A 19,469-nucleotide genomic window follows, 5' to 3' on the forward strand; every position below is an offset into this window, starting at 1 on the left:
GCGTAGCGGTATTTTCGCGTTTCGGGCTTCGTTCGGGCATTCGGGCCACAAGACCTCTTTCAATTGATCAAGTGGGCCATGTGGGGTCCACCCCTCTCAAAAATTCGGCCAAGCCCCTTTGAAAGGGGGTGTTTGTGCAATTTTGTGTAATTAGTGACTAGATTGATCAAAAGTCTCATTTTCCTTCATTTCACCCTAATTTCTCATTTTAGTTTTCTCCTCTCCTTCTCTTTTCTTTGGAGCCGTCACCTGCAACACCAATAACCATCATCATCTTTTTATTTCAAGCTTGGAGATTTAGGGCTTTCATCATTTCCGGATTCACCGTATCGAGCTCTACGCGTTCATACTAATCATTTCTTGATTAGGGTATAAACCCTAACCCTAGAACTTTTGATTTTTCTTTATTTTTCTGTTTTTATATGTTATTATAGTAGTATGATGATTGTGGATTATTGTAATGATGTTTGTATGCATAGAATTGCTCAATTTCACTTGTTTTCGGTTTGATAAAATTGGGACAGCAGCTTTTTCGTGTGTTTCTGATATTGTAACTGATGTTGATCATAAAATAAAGTATATAAATGAGTTCCTCTCATCAAGACATTAATTCTAGACTCCGGATTCATGTCGTTTCGATTCCCGGAGCCCTAGATGCGAGCAAAGTGGTATTTTGTTAAGATTGAAATGTGATTTTGGTATGAACCAGGTTTGGTCCGACTTTGTGACCATATTTGGTGACTTTAGGGTGTTTTAGTGTGTTAGGACTGATGGTGGGGCGAACTTTCATGTTCGGGTCATCTCAATCCGAGCCACGAATCACCCGTTACGTCTAAAACACGTTTTTGATTGAATTGAAGTTCCAAGTAGTGTATTGGCTGTATATCACGACTTGTGGGCTGTTCATGGTGTGTTCTTGAGTGTACCAAAGTGTCGGGTGGTTTGCTTAGGCGGAGATATATGTAAGGCTCGCCGAAAACCGACACCCGGGGCTCAGGATACGACCCGATGAACTTTTGATTTTAAAACTTGGGATTTATTATTAAACTTATGATATAAATAATGGATTTCATTATCATTTAATTACTTATGATATAAAAAGTAATTATTATTATTATTTAAGACTTATGATATATATTTATTATATCATTTAATTAATACTTATGATTTAATTAACATTTTAATTAAACATATTATAAATGATACTTCATTATTAATGGAAAATACTTATGATAAGTATTAAACTTATATAATGAGATTATTATAATAAGACTTATAATAAGGATTAATTAATTATTTAATTATTATAAGGCTTAGTTATTATTTAATTATAATTTAATTATTAAATACTTATGATTTAATAATTATAATTAGAAACTTATGATATGATTAATAATTCATTATTAATTAATAATACTTATGATATGATTTAAAATTTATTATTAATTAATAATACTTACATTATGACTAATATTTAATTAATTAATTAAATACTTATGTTATATTAATTATACCATTTAAACTTATATTAACTTTAATAATTCATTTTAATTTAATTAAACTTATGTTATGACATAACTAGACATATTTAACTTTAATAAACGTTATAACTTATATTATTATTATAACTTACACTTTTAAAATTTACATTGACCATGTTTGACCAAGGTTGACTTTTGAGTTGACTTTCGATTGACTTTGACTTTCAGTTGACTTTTGTTGACTTTCTAATTAAGGAAACTTTCCTAACTTATAAACTTTCCTAAAATAGCAATTTTCTAAATTTGGAAACTTTCCAAAAATAGAAACTTTCCAAAAATAGAAACTTTCCAAAAATAGAAACTTTCCAAAAATAGAAACTTTCCAAAAATAGAAACTTTCCAAAAATGGAAACCTGCTAAAAATAGAAACTTTCTAAAAATAGAAAGTGTGTGTCCGTAAGCTGTTCCGATCAAACCGATGCATATTGAGTATTGTTCTATGACTACTTGCAACATGTACAATAGCTGTCATACTAAGACTTGACCTAAGTTAGTTATTTATATCGACCTGCTTTATTTATAGGTCGGCGTTGTGATCATTCCTGATCACTTTACTTCATTTGCTGTTCGCATAATTGTGTGGTTACTTCGTTGCTATTAAGGTGAGTTATAGTCCCATTTTTATATTTTAAATCTTTTGGGATGAGAATACATGCAATTTATTTTATATTCTGGACACATGTGGAAGTTGGTTTAAATTATTCATTGTGAGTTGAACAAAAATATTCCCTAGTCTGGTAACTGTAATCACTGGTTTCTACTGGTGAACGCGAATCCTATGGATAGATCTATCGGGTTTGACAACCCCATTTCGAGCTAGTCGCGCTAGCAATTTGTTATCGGAATGTTTAGTACTTCGTATTTTGTTGTAGATACACTTGTTCGGTGTATATTATTTATTGTGTTTGGCAAGGGTAAATAAAGGGTTAAGTGGTTACCAGGTGGCTCACGGAAAATGGAATAATGTTTTATTATATGTTTTCTAGCATATAATTTGGTGGTTTAAAAGGAGTTTTATGTTTTCAAACATAAATTTTTATTGTTTAAATTAAATATTGTTTGCAATATTAAACCTATAATTCACTCAACATTTTTGTTGACAGTTACTCGCATGTTTTATTCTCAGGTTCATGATTGATTGCTTCCGCTGTGCTTAGAGAGTCTGCATATTTATGATGGCAGCTTTTGTTAAACATTAACTTGCATTCTATTTTGTTACATTAAAAAGTGGTTGTTTGTTGACTTTATTTTGGTCAACTTTTGGTTAAAGTATTATTGTATAGTTTTTCTAAACTTATACATTTTAGTAGATTTCCTTTATAGGAAATCATTTTTAAATAAAGAATGCAAGGTTGTTTTATTAAATTCATATAGAGTTTCGATCAAGCTGTGGGACCAAGTGACGGAGCCGTTAAGTGTTTTGACGGAGTCGTCACATTATTGTTATTATTATTATTATTATTATTATTATTATTATTATTATTATTATTATTATTATTATTATTATTATTAGTGTTATTACTATGATAATTAATATTGTTGTTATTATTATTATTGATATTGATATTATAAGTATTATAATAGTTATTATTAGTATCAAAATAAGTGTTATAACAATTAACATTATTACTACTAAAAGTATTATTAATGTTATTATTATTGATTTTATCATTTTAAGTACTATTATTATTATTATAATGATTAAGATTAGGATCATTATTATTGTTATTATAAAAAAAATAATACAAGTTATTATTATTTTCACTAATATTAGTATTAATAACATCTTTGTAATTATTAGTATTACTAATATTATTATTAACATAAGTACCATTTTTTATATCGTTATTATTATTAGTATTATCACTATCAAGAAAGTTACTATTATTAATGAATTATTATTATCAAAACCATATTGTTTTAAACAAATAAATATTCTATGCATAAAATATACTTATTACATATATTATAATTATATTAATATTTTACAAAACTATATATATAAAACCTATTAATATTATTTATATAACTACTTACATATAACAAACTATTGATTTTTATATATAACACTAAACAATTATATATATATATAAATATGGATATATTAATATAACTATATAAATATTAATCATTATGAATATATACACAAATTAAACATTCGTAATATGTAAAGACATAATAAATTTATATATATATATATATATTGTTCGATTACAACTATGTATATTAATAAATATACAAATGATATAGGTTCGTGAATCCGAGGTCAACCCTACTTTTGATCAATGCCGTCATATATATTTTTACTACAAAATACAGTATGGTGAGTTCATTTGATTCCCTTTTACTCTTTACATTTTTGGGACTGAGAATACATGCGCTGTTTTTAAAACTGCTTTATTAAATGCTTTTGAAATACATTTTGAACTGCGAATACATGAAATGCTTTTATAAATGTTTGACGAGATAGACACAAGCAAAATATTCCTCGAATGAATTATGTGGACGTGATAATTGCCACCATTGAATTATGTGGACGTGATAATTGCCACAATTGATATGAATATTTTTCCCCTGATTATTATTGCTTGGTAACCTAAGAATTAGGGAACATCACTAATTTTGAGAATTAGTGCACGCCTAATTGACGTGAATCCTAAAGGTAGCTACCAGGTTTAACACCCCCACCCAGAATGTTCACTAGACGGAAGGGCTAGTGGGCGTGGTGTTTAGTACTTCGAAGTTTATATGATTATTATACAGACGAGATGTTCTGTTTTGGGGATATTATTATGCGCATTATATGTTAAGGTCAGTTACCAAGCCAAGCTATGAAAGCAATGAAAAGTGAATGCTATGTATCGAGAGAATGATTTTATACACAGGTTATGTGTATGTTATTTTTATGCACGAGATACGTGTACGGTTACTAAGATTTATGAAAGATGATTTCGTACACGAGAAAGGTGTACTGTATTTAAAAGATATCACATTTACATTATAGGTGGATATAGGATTCGGGCCCATTTGTACCATGCAGCATTTAAATCTTGTGGTCTATCAAAATGATGATTTTTATTATTTTATGATAAACCTATGAACTCACCAACCTTTTGGTTGACACTTGAAAGCATGTTTATTCTCAGGTATGAAAGAAATCTTCCGCTGTGCATTTGCTCATATTAGAGATATTACGTGGAGTCATTCATGCCACATTTCAAAAGACGTTGCATTCGAGTCGTTGAGTTCATCAAGATTATTATTAAGTCAAGTATAGTTGGATATATTATGAAATGGTATGCATGTTGTCAACTTTCGATGTAATGAAAGATTGTCTTTTCAAAAACGAATGCAATGTTTGTAAAATGTATCATATAGAGGTCAAGTACCTCGCGATGTAATCAACTATTGTGAATCGTTTGTAATCGATATGGACTTCGTCCAGATGGATTAGGTCGGGTCTCTACAGTTGGTATCAGAGTGGTGGTCTTAGCGAACTAGGTCTTGCATTAATGTGTCTAACTGATAGTTGTTTAGATGCATTAGTGGGTCTGGACTTCGACCGTGTCTGCATGTCAAAAGTTTTGCTTATCATTTCGTGTCGAAAATTATTTGCTTATCATCCTTAAAGTCTAGACACGTCTTACTGCCTCTATTGCATAGACAGTGTATAGATAAATTCATATCTTAGCGTATCTGCTAATCCATATCTTAGCGTACCTGTTACTATAAACTTTGCCTGTCGTATTCCGTAGATTCCTCCGTAACTTATGGGATTTTAGTATTATATATGCATATGTAAATTATGTATTGCAGGGTACTAATCTACATCTTATAATCTATTTCTTATCGAAAATCCTTCATCTGATCGTACGAGATGAATCCCTCAACCAGTTCGAGTCCCTCAGATTCCGATAGCTATTCCGATAGTTATTCCGACAACTATTCCAACATGGATGTTTACCTAAGCTCCGGAAGCAGCATCACCATAATGAATCAGCCAATCAGCCATCCCCAATTCATCTGATGGGTTCGTAGTCTACTTAATCAATGGAGACGCGCAGAAGGCGATCCCTTCCACTAACCGAATTCACCTCTTGATGAAGAACCTTTAGTACTTACCGGCGAACCTGTTCGTAACACCATTTTCACCCTCATTTCCCGAATATCTCGTCACAACTATATCATAACTCAGATTCTAAACCTTATTCATTCGCCCATTCTTACCGACAATCATCCCGGAGTGAGAAGTCAACGAACAACGCGCCCGAGTTGTAGCCTTGAACAAAAAAAAAATATATGGTGCAAAACGTACCAGCTTCAGCAATATCAACAGCACTAACAGTACCACCAACATCAATACCAGTACCATCAACAACACACGCTTCAACATTACAATCTGTACCTCGAGCATAATCATCATTCTACATGATGTTCTACATCATTTATCTTCGTTCGACATGACGATTATGAATCTCTAATGTTTTAGAGATTATATATTCTTGTTCTAACGGTAAATCAAATGAGTTTAATATCATATTGACTCATTAAATCTATGATTACATCTGAAGAAAATATATATGTATATATGTTTTCATAAATATTGTAATTAAAAATTCTTTTGTACAAACTGTTAACGGTGAAAATATTTTAATGGGTAGGTAATACCCTAGAAATATTTAGATTTCACATTAATAAGTTACACTGTACATTCTTCGAATCTGATTCAACAGTCATTTACTATCCTACTTACAACCACTGATATACGTATCCGTTCACAACAGAATAACCATTTTCATTCAATTTTATATTTGAATTTTAACCTATCAGAATCCAACAAGTGGCATAATGAAGAAAACACTGGACAAAATAAAATTTGTTAGAAACAAACAATTTAACTATGAGAAGAATTTTGTTAAGAATCCATGCTAACTGTTCCTAGCTAATTGTTCCTAGCTAACTGATTACATTTTATTTATCGCAATTTATTTATCGTAATTTATATTCTTGCAATTTTATTTATCGTCATTTAATTTCTGTTATTTATTTTACGCACTTTAAATATCGGGACACGTATACAAGGTTTTGACATATCATATCGACGCATCTATATATATTATTTGGAATAACCATAGACACTCTATATGCAGTAATGCTGGAGTTAGCTATACAGGGTTGCGGTTGATTCTTAAATAATATATATAGTTTGAGTTGTGATCGAGTCTGAGACATGTACACGGGTCACGATATGTATTAATTAATTCGAATATTATATATTAAACTATATATGAATTATTGAAATGCTAATTGTGGACTATCAACTGAGGACTACCAACATTGGACAATTAAAATGAATTAAAATATTGATTATAACATATGAAACTAAATAATTCTTCAAGTTTGCCACTTGATCTCATCTTAAACCTCATTTGTATCTTGAAGATTTCAATCTGCATTCAAACATTTCATGATTCGTGAAAACACCTCAATCGAAAGGATGAACCAACGTCACTTCAGCTACGGAAGAATAGATTGATGCATATAGTTATGCACCTGAAAAACACTCGGAACCTGAGTAAACGTTTAACACGTAGCTGTTCTAATTCCTTAGTGTTATTATTACCCAAAATAACTTGGTAATCCCTTTCAAAGTAGCAAATTTTGTCACAGCTCCAGCAAGTCAACTTCGACTTTTCATTTGAATTAGCCTTATTATAATCTTGATATATACGCATGCTCTTTTATTGTTATCGGCGAACCTTTTATATTCCACCACATCACCATCAGACGTACCAGCAACCTCGTTGCTCCTTCGCTTAAATCTCTCCGACAAATTACTATATTTATCTATTGAAGTCTTATCATGAATGTAACACCCCGTCAAATCCCTTTAATAGAATGTTAACTCTGGCCCCAGTGCTTGGCTTGACTTCTACGTAACAGCAATATTCTACAGCGGAAGCAATTAATACCTGAGAATAAAACACACAAAACGGGCCAACAATAATGTTGAGTGAATCTACAGGTTTTAGGTAAACAATACAGTATGTTTAAGAAATAACATTTCAAAAACGTTTACTAGTGAAAGACCACCAAAGTTTAATGTTAAAGTTTTTAGACAACACTGTTGCTCGTTTCAAAAGTTTGTTGACACTACCATGTCAAATTTCAATCATTTGTAGACAACACACAGTCAAGTTTTATCTCGTTTGTTCGTAAACCACAGTTTAAATATCATTGTATAGTATCTGAAAAATAGTTATCAGAAAAATAGTTTAGTTTCATTGACCACAAGATTCTATCGCAAGCATAAACCGAGCACCTGAATACTAGCATTAACCCGAGTATAGAAACCACTACACCCGACCTTACCTCGTAAAATGTTATACATTGTTCAGATGTATTAAATGTTCAAAGTAAATGCACCACTGCTTTTATAGTGGGTGAGGTTGTCAACCTAACGGATCCGTCCATCTAAATTGTGCCTACCAATGGTATTAAAAGTATTCAAGCTAGAGGCTTTTTGAACAAACTCAATATGCATATGTGTAATACTCATGTCAATATAAAGCATTTGAAAATGTAAATATAACAGCGTGTATTCTCATCCCTGAAAACATGTAAAAAGCGGGACTGTAGATTCACCTTTGAATAAGCTCGGAATGAAAGACAAATGACTTGTACGGTTTAGACCCGAGTAATGTAACCTAAGTATACGTATGTAGGTTGGTCAATATATGTATCTTATATAAGTGTGGTTTCATAGTGTACGTTGTCTTATTGCTCGACTCGACGCGATTTAAAGTAAAAGTCAACTATATCATGCAAGTCAAATAAAGTCAACCGAAGTCAAACTGAAAGTCAAACTTGGTCAATGTGGTCAACTAAAGTCAACATCAGTAGGTTCATGTCAAATATTTGTCAAAATGTCAAAACTAAGTCATACAATACGTTTTAGGTCATGAATAATCATTTTCACAATTTCAGTTTATCGTCATGCACCAAATTTACGAACATGTAGCACACTTAGCACAATATCTCATAGTACAAAATTCAAGTAAATATGAAAAACTCCATATCATAACTAGACTCAAAATCAATTCCAAAAAGTCTGACCAGGGACTCATACGACAATTAAAAGTCAGGAATCAGAAGGAATACATTTGGGGTTTGCCAGGTCAGTTTCTGACCGGGCACTGATTTCATTTCGGCTATAACCAGAGTTAGAAACATGCAATTGATACAAGACCAGTGGCCATAGTTCAAGGACAAATCAAAGTAACACATATAAAAAATATAGCAACTTTTTTTAGCCAATTTGTACAGTTTATTCGTGCAAGTTGATCATTCAGTTTTCAGTTCAAATCAGAATTCACATAAAGTATGGCTCTATTGTGCCCAATGCATAAGGTTTCAGAGATTGACATAAACTAACAATAAGTAATATATCATGTATAAGTCACATATCATGTTAAGTTTCATTTTCCAGAAGCATACATTCTCAATCAATATACAAAATTCACAAAGTACAAAACCGTGTTCAATTTACAGATTCGATTCCCATTTCGTTAGTCACATTCGCATACGATTATCCGAAGATCTAGATACAATTAGCCTATGATATCTACATGAAAGATGAAGTAATTTTTGTCTATTTTTCAAATATGCAAATCTTAAATCATAGAAGTTAACACATTTTATCATACAAGGTTATTTTCATGCAAGCGCTGTATAAAACTTCATTTACACTAATTCTAGCATATCTCGGGCTATACATAAGCAAATGACATGATATCCTAGTCTAACTTGAGTGTTTTTAAATTATCTTTCCAGTTGTATAAGTCTCACATGCCAACTCGTTTACTATCAATACCAGATTTCTGATCAAGCAACAATAACACAACGATAATTCAAATCGACATAACTTAATCATACGGAAACGAAATCAAACGAATCCAAAGCCTAAACTCAATAGTTTTTTGCAAGGAATCTGATTATAACATAATAATTAACATTTGAAAAACTTAAAATCACTGATCATGCAATAAAAAATTCGTTTTTAAACCCTAGCGCATCAAACAATCAAAATAACGATTACAATTAACACGTACGCGTATAGACTTAAGCAATTGACAACATAACTATGAAACTTTATAAAAATCATATTTTTAAAAATTAGGGTTTATGTAAATATACCTTTGATCGCTAAATTGTTTATACCAATGGATAGAGAACGAGGAGATGAACGCGATTCGTGTATAACACTTTTGCTAATTTTGAAAGATGAAGGTATGGTGGTGATGATGATGGTCGACGTGAATGGGGAGGGAGAAGGGATCGACTGGTGCAGTTTTTGTGTGAGAGTTTATCCCTAATTTTTGTTAACATTCTAATTTATACTAACCCTAGTTCTCCTAAATTGCACATAAGCCCCTAAACTTATCAAAAATTGAAATATAAGGGGGTATGGGGGAGGGGTCGGCCGAATGGGGCCCACAATGGGTTCCTGGGTTCTCGTGTTGCAATTCCGTGTATTCGTGGTCCGTTTTAAGTGTCGTTTTGTCGTACCGAAGGCCCGGAACGCTAATCTGATCGTTAAACGCAACCAATCGCTTAATTTATTAAAGATCCAATAAATTAAATATTTTAAAAAGTTAATAATTAATTAAATTAATTATTAAAATAAACCCGAGCGTTTCGTTGCTCAAAAAGCTATCATCAAAATCGTATCGTTTTTATCGTATTTCATTATCCGAAATATTTATTTGAATTAATATCAACCCATATCAATTATTGAAACCCTCCAAAGGTCAAGTACGCATTTAATACACGTAAACACATAAAAGTTAAATAATCGCCGTTAAATAAACTAACGGAAGGTTAACGAAAGTAACGAAAAAATCAGGGTTGTTACAATGAACTCATCCACACCTTGTAACGAAAATTGCCATACCAATTACCAGAAATCAGCAATCAGTATTTTGAATCTCGCAGCATGTCTACATCAACAGTCATATGTATACATATAACATTTATCGCTTAGAATTATGATCTTACATTCTAAAATTCTGAAAAGCACCCAGTCTACGAATCAATACTCCAAATTTTGAAAAAGCTGAATGAAGCAGCAGAATCTCTAGACAACCGTAAACGACCTTAAACGTCAAAAGTTTGATGATGATGATGAATAGTATGTTGGCAAAGCTCAGAAAAGTTGGTACTGAAAAACGGATTGAGCTAACCATGAAGGAGACAAAGGACAAATACAAGGACCAAACCCTATATTTCAAGAATTCAGGTAATTCTAGATCCGATGAAATCTTTAGAGAATATCTTGCTCTGAAGTCATGTTAAAATCTTGCGGAAAAATTTTTCTTCATCAACCTTCGAACTTAGAAATTCCAAAATATCATCATAAATATTCTCCATATTTCTGAAGATATTTTCATAACTGTTCTTATCTGAAATCATTAATCTCTTTGTGCTATCAGTATTACATCATATAGAAACTGTTAGTTTCTATATTCTGTAAACTTTCGAGCTTAAAATATGAATGTTATTGAAGTAATGTTGGGAACTGATGCATGAGTTAGTATAATATAATGACACTTGATCAACGTGATTATATTACAGTAAGTCATGATAAGTTTCTAATGAAACATGATGATTCATAGACTATAACGTCATCATGTGCCATGTTACACGACTCTTACATTCTATCTAATCTCTAAACAAAATCAAGAACATAATATCTTGATAATTCTATCTTTTCCAGTGACTCCTGATAATTTGGCAAATATTTTGGAAATATGAATTGAAGTATAAAAGTGGAGAGTTGTGGGAAGTAATGGAACAGAAGAAGTTCATTTATAATGGAAATACCAGACAAAGTAATCGAGACAGATTATCACATTTAATTAAAGAGGATCCTAATTTCCTTAAATCCCGAAGAATCAAATCTTTTAGATTTCAAAGATTTTCTTTTAAATCCCCTGATTTCCGGAAATCAACCGTGACTACGTCACCAGACAAGACGAATCTGCAGTTACTCATTTAAATCTTTTGTGATAGCTTTACTCGTACTCTTCGAATAATCGAATTGTTTTATCCATATTACTCTATTACTCTAAGGTGATAAAACCCTATTTATCAACTCATATTCGTCATGAAAAGATTTTTATTGTTAGCCATGACGACCACACTCAAATTTCGGGACGAAATTTCCTTAACGGGTAGGTACTCTGACGACCCGAGAATTTCTGACCAAATTTAAACTTAATCTTTATATGATTTCGACACGATAAGCAAAGTCTGTAATGTGGGTCTAAGAATTTATGAACTATTTACATGAATAACATTTACCCTTCGACTATGTCCGATGATTCACGAACGATTGTGTGTAAATAAATATGTAAATATATATATAAATGTAAACATAAGAGTATATATATAATATTTGAGTAATCAAATACACATTAATCAATTAGGACTAAAAAGATAAAATAATAAATAAAATAGTTAAGTTACCATTAAAATAAATATATGTATATATATATGATTTATATTAATAAGTATTTGTATATATATATATAACATATAAGTATTAAATAAATGGTGTTATATTAAATTACAAACTTGAATCTAACTGATATATCACTCTTTCTTATTTGGTATTATAAAAATCTATCAATATTTGTTTTAGGTATATATTATAATTGTAATTTGAATATTATCAGTTATTATTATTGTTATTATTATTAAGAAGTAATATTATAAATATTATTAGTATAATTAGTATTAAGAATTATAATATACTATGATTATTATCATGATTATCATTATTTTTACTTTTATCATTATTATTATTAGCATTAATTCAATATTATTATTAATATTTTCATTTTCATTATTATTATTATTTATATCATTAAATTTATTAATAATAGTGTTATTATTAATATTATTTATTTTAATCATTATTAATATAATTATAATTATCAAATTAATAGTATTATTTATGTAAAAATACGCATATAAGAATTTGAAGGTATTAAATCGATTTCCCATTGCCATCAAACTATTTTTGATTGCAAAACAAGTACCAATCACGATCCAATGAGTCCAACATTAGTTATCCATCTACTTCTATTTTATTTCTTTTTATTTCTTTTGTTCCTGATCGAATCTTGACTCCCATATACAATCGTTATATAATAAGTGACCAAATTCAGGTTGTAACTGAGTCATTCCCATTTCCTTTTCTCTATCATTATCAATTTCCATGTATAAATAATTCCGCTGGTTGAATTAAAATCGAAAATAAAAAGTCTGAACTATTATATCCTCTGTTCGTGTCAAAATTTTAATAAGGTTCGATTCGAAAAAAAATCCAAACTTTGTAAATGCAGTTTTGTTAGACTTCTGATTCTAAAACTATCTGCAAATTTTCATATTCCAATTTTCCTTATCGAGTTCTAATTCATGAGTCAAAGTTTTGGGTTTAAAAAAGTCAACAGATGTTCTTCAGCTAAATTCGCGTTTTTTGTTTAGATTTAGGTTAAGTTAATAGTTCCTATAGTTTCTAGGAGGGTTTTGAAACACTTTTCATGTTATGATCATGATCTATAGCAGTCTCTAAGTTCAAATTGGATTTAAAGTTCATACGTATTTATTATATTTTTTTTTCTGTTTCAGTTTATTTTGTTTTATTTTTGTTTCTGTTTTAAATAAGTTAAACCATTACTAAATGTTTCTGTGTTAATTGAGAATCCTAAAACCGCAAAGATTGGTTTGGGGCATTAATGGATCCTGTCAATCGAATTGTTAGGAAGAAGAAGGGACAGAAAAGAAACTGGGTTATATTTAAACAAATTGGATATAAATCAGATAAATTGATTTGGTTAAGTGGTCGTGTGGGTGTTTGTCTGATCCAGAGGTCACATGGTCGAAACTGGTAGCTGCCATATTTTTTTTGGGAAAAACTATTAAAGGTAGTTATTATTATTATTATTATTATTATTATTATTATTATTATTATTATTATTATTATTATTATTATTATTATTATTATTATTATTATTATTATTATTATTATTAGTGTTATTACTATGATAATTAATATTGTTGTTATTATTATTATTGATATTGATATTATAAGTATTATAATAGTTATTATTAGTATCAAAATAAGTATTATAACAATTAACATTATTACTACTAAAGTATTATTAATGTTATTATTATTTATTTTATCATTTTAAGTACTATTATTATTATTATTATGATTATGATTAGGATCATTGTTATTGTTATTATAAAAAAAATAATACAAGTTATTATTATTTTCACTAATATTAGTATTAATAACATCTTTGTAATTATTAGAATTACTAATATTATTATTAACATAAGTACCATTTTTAATATCGTTATTATTATTAGTATTACCACTATCAAGAAAGTTACTATTATTAATGAATTATTATTATCAAAACCATATTGTTTTAAACAAATAAATATTCTATGCATAAAATATACTTATTACATATATTATAATTATATTAATATTTTACAAAACTATATGTATAAAACAAATAACTATATAAATATTAATCATTATGAATATATACACAAATTAAACATTCATAATATATAAAGACATAATTAATTTATATATATATTGTTCGATTACAACTATGTATATTAATAAATATACAAATGATATAGGTTCGTGAATCCGAGCTCAACCCTACTTTTGATCAATGCCGTCATATGTATTTTTACTACAAAATACAGTATGGTGAGTTCATTTGATTCCCTTTTACTCTTTACATTTTTGGGACTGAGAATACATATGTTGTTTTTACAACTGCTTTATTAAATGCTTTTGAAATACATTTTGAACTGCGAATACATGAAATGCTTTTATAAATGTTTGACGAGATAGACACAAGCAAAACATTCCTCGAATAAATTATGTGGACGTGATAATTGCCACCATTGAATTATGTGGACGTGATAATTGCGACGATTGATATGTGTAGCGACCCCGACAAATCGTCAAATGACGGCGTCATCTACGTATGGTCCCATTACATGGTCGTAAGTCTTTATAACAAAGTTTGACCGAAAAGTATGTCGCATTCATTTCATAAATAAGGGTGTTTCAAAGTTTACAAAAGTAGTTTCCACAACAAGTACATAACAATGTTTAAAGTTTGTGTGAAACACATGCGACACGATTAAAAGTAGTCAAAAGACGCTCCACGTATGCAAGTATACTCGACATCCAATGCAAGTATCAAATAGTATGAGCGGAAGCATGTATCACCTAAGTTCAAGGACCTGAGAAAAACATAGAGAATCTGTCAACGAAAACGTTGGTGAAATCATAGGTTTAAATAAGTAAATGAGTAATAGTAAGTTGAACCACAAGATTTGCAACATCGATAAAGCCATAGTACATTCTAAAAGTTAATATTCACGAGCACCCAATTATCAAAGCTTAACGTTCCGTCCGTTGAATACCCCATCAATTAGTGCTAGAACAACACTGTTCCCGAAAATATATTTCATTCGTAAACGGTAGCGAACCGTTTGAATGAGGGTTTGTCAAACCCATATGGCCATATAACATAAGTTCTCGCTTACACCATCTGATGTAACTAATGATAATCGGATTGAGGATTTTCGTTCTAAACTCGTATGTAGAATGTTTGTTTTCCCGTTCTTGTGTTCACTTAGTTCAAAAGTATCGTTTATGTTTTCTCATCCCAAAAGTAAGTTAAAAGAGTAAAAGTGGGACTATGATCTCACCTTGAGTGCACGAGTAGTAAAGTACTTCAACAAGTAAACGTGTGCAAAGAACAATGCTAGTCTTGACCTAAACAATAGGTTGTATCAATAACGGTAAACACGATAGGTCAAAGATGTTCAATTAGTCCTATGGCTCGTTACGACTCGATTATTTAGCATGTGAAATCAAATTGCCAAGTTTCATGCAAGATACAAGTATATAAATAAGTTAGGAAGGTTGCATAATCATTTGGTTAAGTTTGACAAAAAGTCAAACTTTGGTCGGTCAAAGTCAACGAAAGTCAACACGTTCGGGTCGGGTTCCGAACTATTTTTCTAATCTTAGAAATCATATATGAGCATGTTGGCCAAGTTACATGTTAATCGGAGGTGCGTAGCATGCCAAACATTATTCGAAAATTGACCAAATTGGACAGACCCAATCGGCGCGCCGCGCGGGGGGTATGGCGCGCCGCGCCACCCTGCTGCTTCAGCTATTTTTCTGCTTTTTAATTATGCACGAACCAAAACCAATTCTAACACAATTCTTGACCCGCAAACACTTATAACGCCTATCATACATCGTTGGAAAGGTAATTTGACGAGGAAAGCAACTAAACACATATCATCAATCAAACTTGCACTTATAACAACCAAAAATCGCATTTAATGTTCCATAATCAATGCATTCAAGTCAATATTGAAATTTAATGATTCGGTAACCAAATTACATGAACGATATGCCGTTTCGTAGGTAATCAAGCATACAACACAACCTAACACTTACAATTTACATTCATGTCATTTAATGCATCAAAGATTCATTCTTAGTTCATGAAACCCCAACCAAAAATCACCAAATTTCATAATCAAGTTTAAGGGGTTTCCTTGGTCAATCTTTACATCATAATGAAGCTAGTAACACTAGGAACAAGATTAAAACATGAAGTCTTAGCATCTAACAACATATGAACACTTAAAATTCAAGATTAAACATGTTAACTTTCCATATGAACTAGTTACTTCAAAATATCGAAATCAAGCATACAAATCACATAAACAAACTAAACTTGAGCCATAGACACTAATTAACAAACTTATAACTTAAAAATCTCAAGAACACAAAGATTAGTGATTTTAGAAAGTTACCCAAATTTGATGAGGTTGGTATGGAATCGAAGAGGAGATCACGAGGAGTTCAAATATGTAAACGGTTTGGAATGAATCCTTCTTGAATGATTTTAGATGATGATTTGCTTTTTGGAGAATTTGAGAAAAATGGAGAAGTATGAAAAGAAAAGAAGAAAGAAAATGAAAATGGGGAGGATAAGGGGGTTGACTAGTCAAAAGCTAGTCACCTCTTTGGCTTTGTGGCGGAACTAGTCCCTCGAGTTCGGTTGCGGGTGCGTTAAATTACCTAGACATGATAATTTAAAACGCGTATTAACGGGAGATGTTAAAAACATATAACGGAGTTTAAAATAGTTAAACGGAAAAGTAAACGGAAAAAGGCGGGATGTTACATTACCTACTCCTTAAAAGAAATTTCGTCCCGAAATTTAAGAAGGCGTAGTAATCGTTGTTTCTTCCTCGGAGTCAGACGATTCCGGAACCGGAAATAGATGAGGGTATTTCTTTCGCATTTGATCTTCTCTTTCCCAAGTAAACTCGGGTCCTCTTTTGGCATTCCAACGAACCTTGACAATCGGGATTCGGCTTTGTTTCAATGTCTTGACGGAGGTGTCCACAATTTCAACCGGTTCCTCCACAAAATGGAGTTTGTCATTAATAGTGAGTTCCTCGAGTGGAACGACGATATCGGGCTCGGCAAGACACTTCTTCAAGTTAGATACATGGAAAGTAGGATGAACGGAGCTTAGTTGAGGCGGAAGATCTAAACGATAAGCAACGGTTCCAATACGCTCCAAGATTTCGAAAGGACCAATATACCGCGGATTTAGCTTCCCGCTTTTCCCAAAACGGATTACACCCTTCCAAGGTGCGACTTTTAACATTACTCGGTCACCGATTTGAAATTCGAGATCGTTGCGTCGTTTGTCGGTATAGCTCTTTTGACGACTTCGGGCCGTCCTAAGCCTATCTCGGATTTGAACGATTTTCTCGGTGGTTTCGTGAATGAGTTCGGGTCCGGTGATTTGCACGTCGCCTACCTCGGCCCAACAAAGAGGTGAACGACATTTGCGGCCATATAGCGCTTCAAAAGGTGCGGCTTTAATACTCGCGTGATAACTATTGTTGTAAGAGAACTCGGCGAGAGGTAAGTGCTTGTCCCAAGCTTTTCCGAAATCAACCACGCAAGCTCGTAACATGTCCTCTAAGGTTTGAATTGTACGTTCGCTTTGTCCATCGGTTTGAGGATGATATGCGGTGCTCATGTCTAAACGCGTTCCCAACGCTTCTTGCAATGTACGCCAAAATCTAGAAACGAAACGGCCATCTCGGTCGGAGATAATCGATAATGGTACACCGTGTCGGGCTACGATCTCCTTAATGTAAAGTTGTGCAAGTTTCTCCATTTTGTCCGTTTCTTTCATGGCAAGGAAGTGTGCGGATTTGGTGAGACGGTCAACAATAACCCAAATGGTATCATAACCGCCCGTCGTTTTTGGTAGTTTTGTGATAAAATCCATCGTTATCCTTTCCCACTTCCATTGCGGGATTTCGGGTTGTTGAAGTAGTCCGGACGGTCTTTGGTGTTCGGCTTTGACCTTGGAACATGTCAAACACTTGGAAATATAAGTAGCTACGTCCCTTTTGATGTTCGGCCACCAATATAGTTGTTTAAGGTCGTGGTACATCTTATTGGCACCGGGGTGAATCGAGTATCGTGACTTATGGGCTTCATCTAAAATAAGGCTTCGTAGGTCCCCATAACTAGGCACCCAAATTCTTCCGGCGAAATATCGGAGTCCGGTTTCTTTAACTTCGAATCGAGAGGTGAGGACGTTCAAGTGTTCGAGAGAGGTGTTTTCATCCTTAAGAGCCTCATCTTGGGCTACCCGAATTTGGCTATTAAGGTTGGTGTGAATGGTGATGTTTAAAGCTCGGACACGGAGAGGCACCACTCTTTCTTTTCGACTTAAGGCATCGGCTACTACGTTTGCCTTCCCGGGATGGTAACGAAGCTCGCAATCGTAATCGTTCAAAGTTTCAATCCACCGTCGTTGTCTCATGTTTAGTTGTTTTTGATCGAAAATGTGTTGGAGACTTTTGTGGTCGGTAAAGATAGTACTCTTGGTTCCATAAAGATAGTGTCTCCACATTTTAAGTGCAAAGACAACGGCTCCGAGTTCGAGATCATGCGTCGTGTAGTTTCGTTCATGAATTTTAAGTTGTCGAGAAGCATAAGCAATGACTTTCGTTCGTTGCATCAATACACACCCAAAACCATGTTTTGAGGCATCGCAATATACAACAAAGTCATCATTGCCTTCGGGAAGTGACAAGATAGGAGCGGTGGTTAGCTTCGTTTTCAAGATTTGGAATGCGGATTCATGTTCGGTCGCCCAAATGAATTTCTTTCCCTTGTGAGTCAAGGCGGTTAGAGGACGTGCAACCAAAGAGAAATTTTCGATGAATCTACGATAGTACCCGGCGAGACCCAAAAATTGACGAATGTGAGTAGGAGTAGTAGGAGTCTCCCATTTGCTAATGGCTTCGATTTTCGATGGATCGACTTTAATACCTTGGTCACTTACAACATGACCAAGAAATTGAACTTCCTTTAACCAAAATTCACACTTGGAGAATTTGGCATAGAGTTGTTCTTGTCTTAAAAGTTCAAGCACAAGTCGGAGATGTTGTTCGTGCTCTTCTTCATTTTTAGAATAGATCAATATGTCATCGATGAACACAATAACGAATTTATCGAGATACGGTTTGCACACGCGGTTCATAAGATCCATGAATACCGCCGGTGCGTTAGTGAGACCAAATGGCATGACAAGGAATTCATAACTACCATAACGAGTTCGGAAAGCGGTTTTGGAGACATCTTCCCCCTTAACCCTCAATTGATGATAACCCGAGCGGAGATCGATTTTCGAATATACACAAGACCCTTGTAGTTGATCAAAGAGGTCATCGATGCGAGGAAGAGGATATCGGTTCTTA

This window comes from Rutidosis leptorrhynchoides, chromosome 4, assembly GCF_046630445.1.
Source record: "Rutidosis leptorrhynchoides isolate AG116_Rl617_1_P2 chromosome 4, CSIRO_AGI_Rlap_v1, whole genome shotgun sequence".
Lineage (NCBI taxonomy): Eukaryota > Viridiplantae > Streptophyta > Magnoliopsida > Asterales > Asteraceae > Rutidosis > Rutidosis leptorrhynchoides.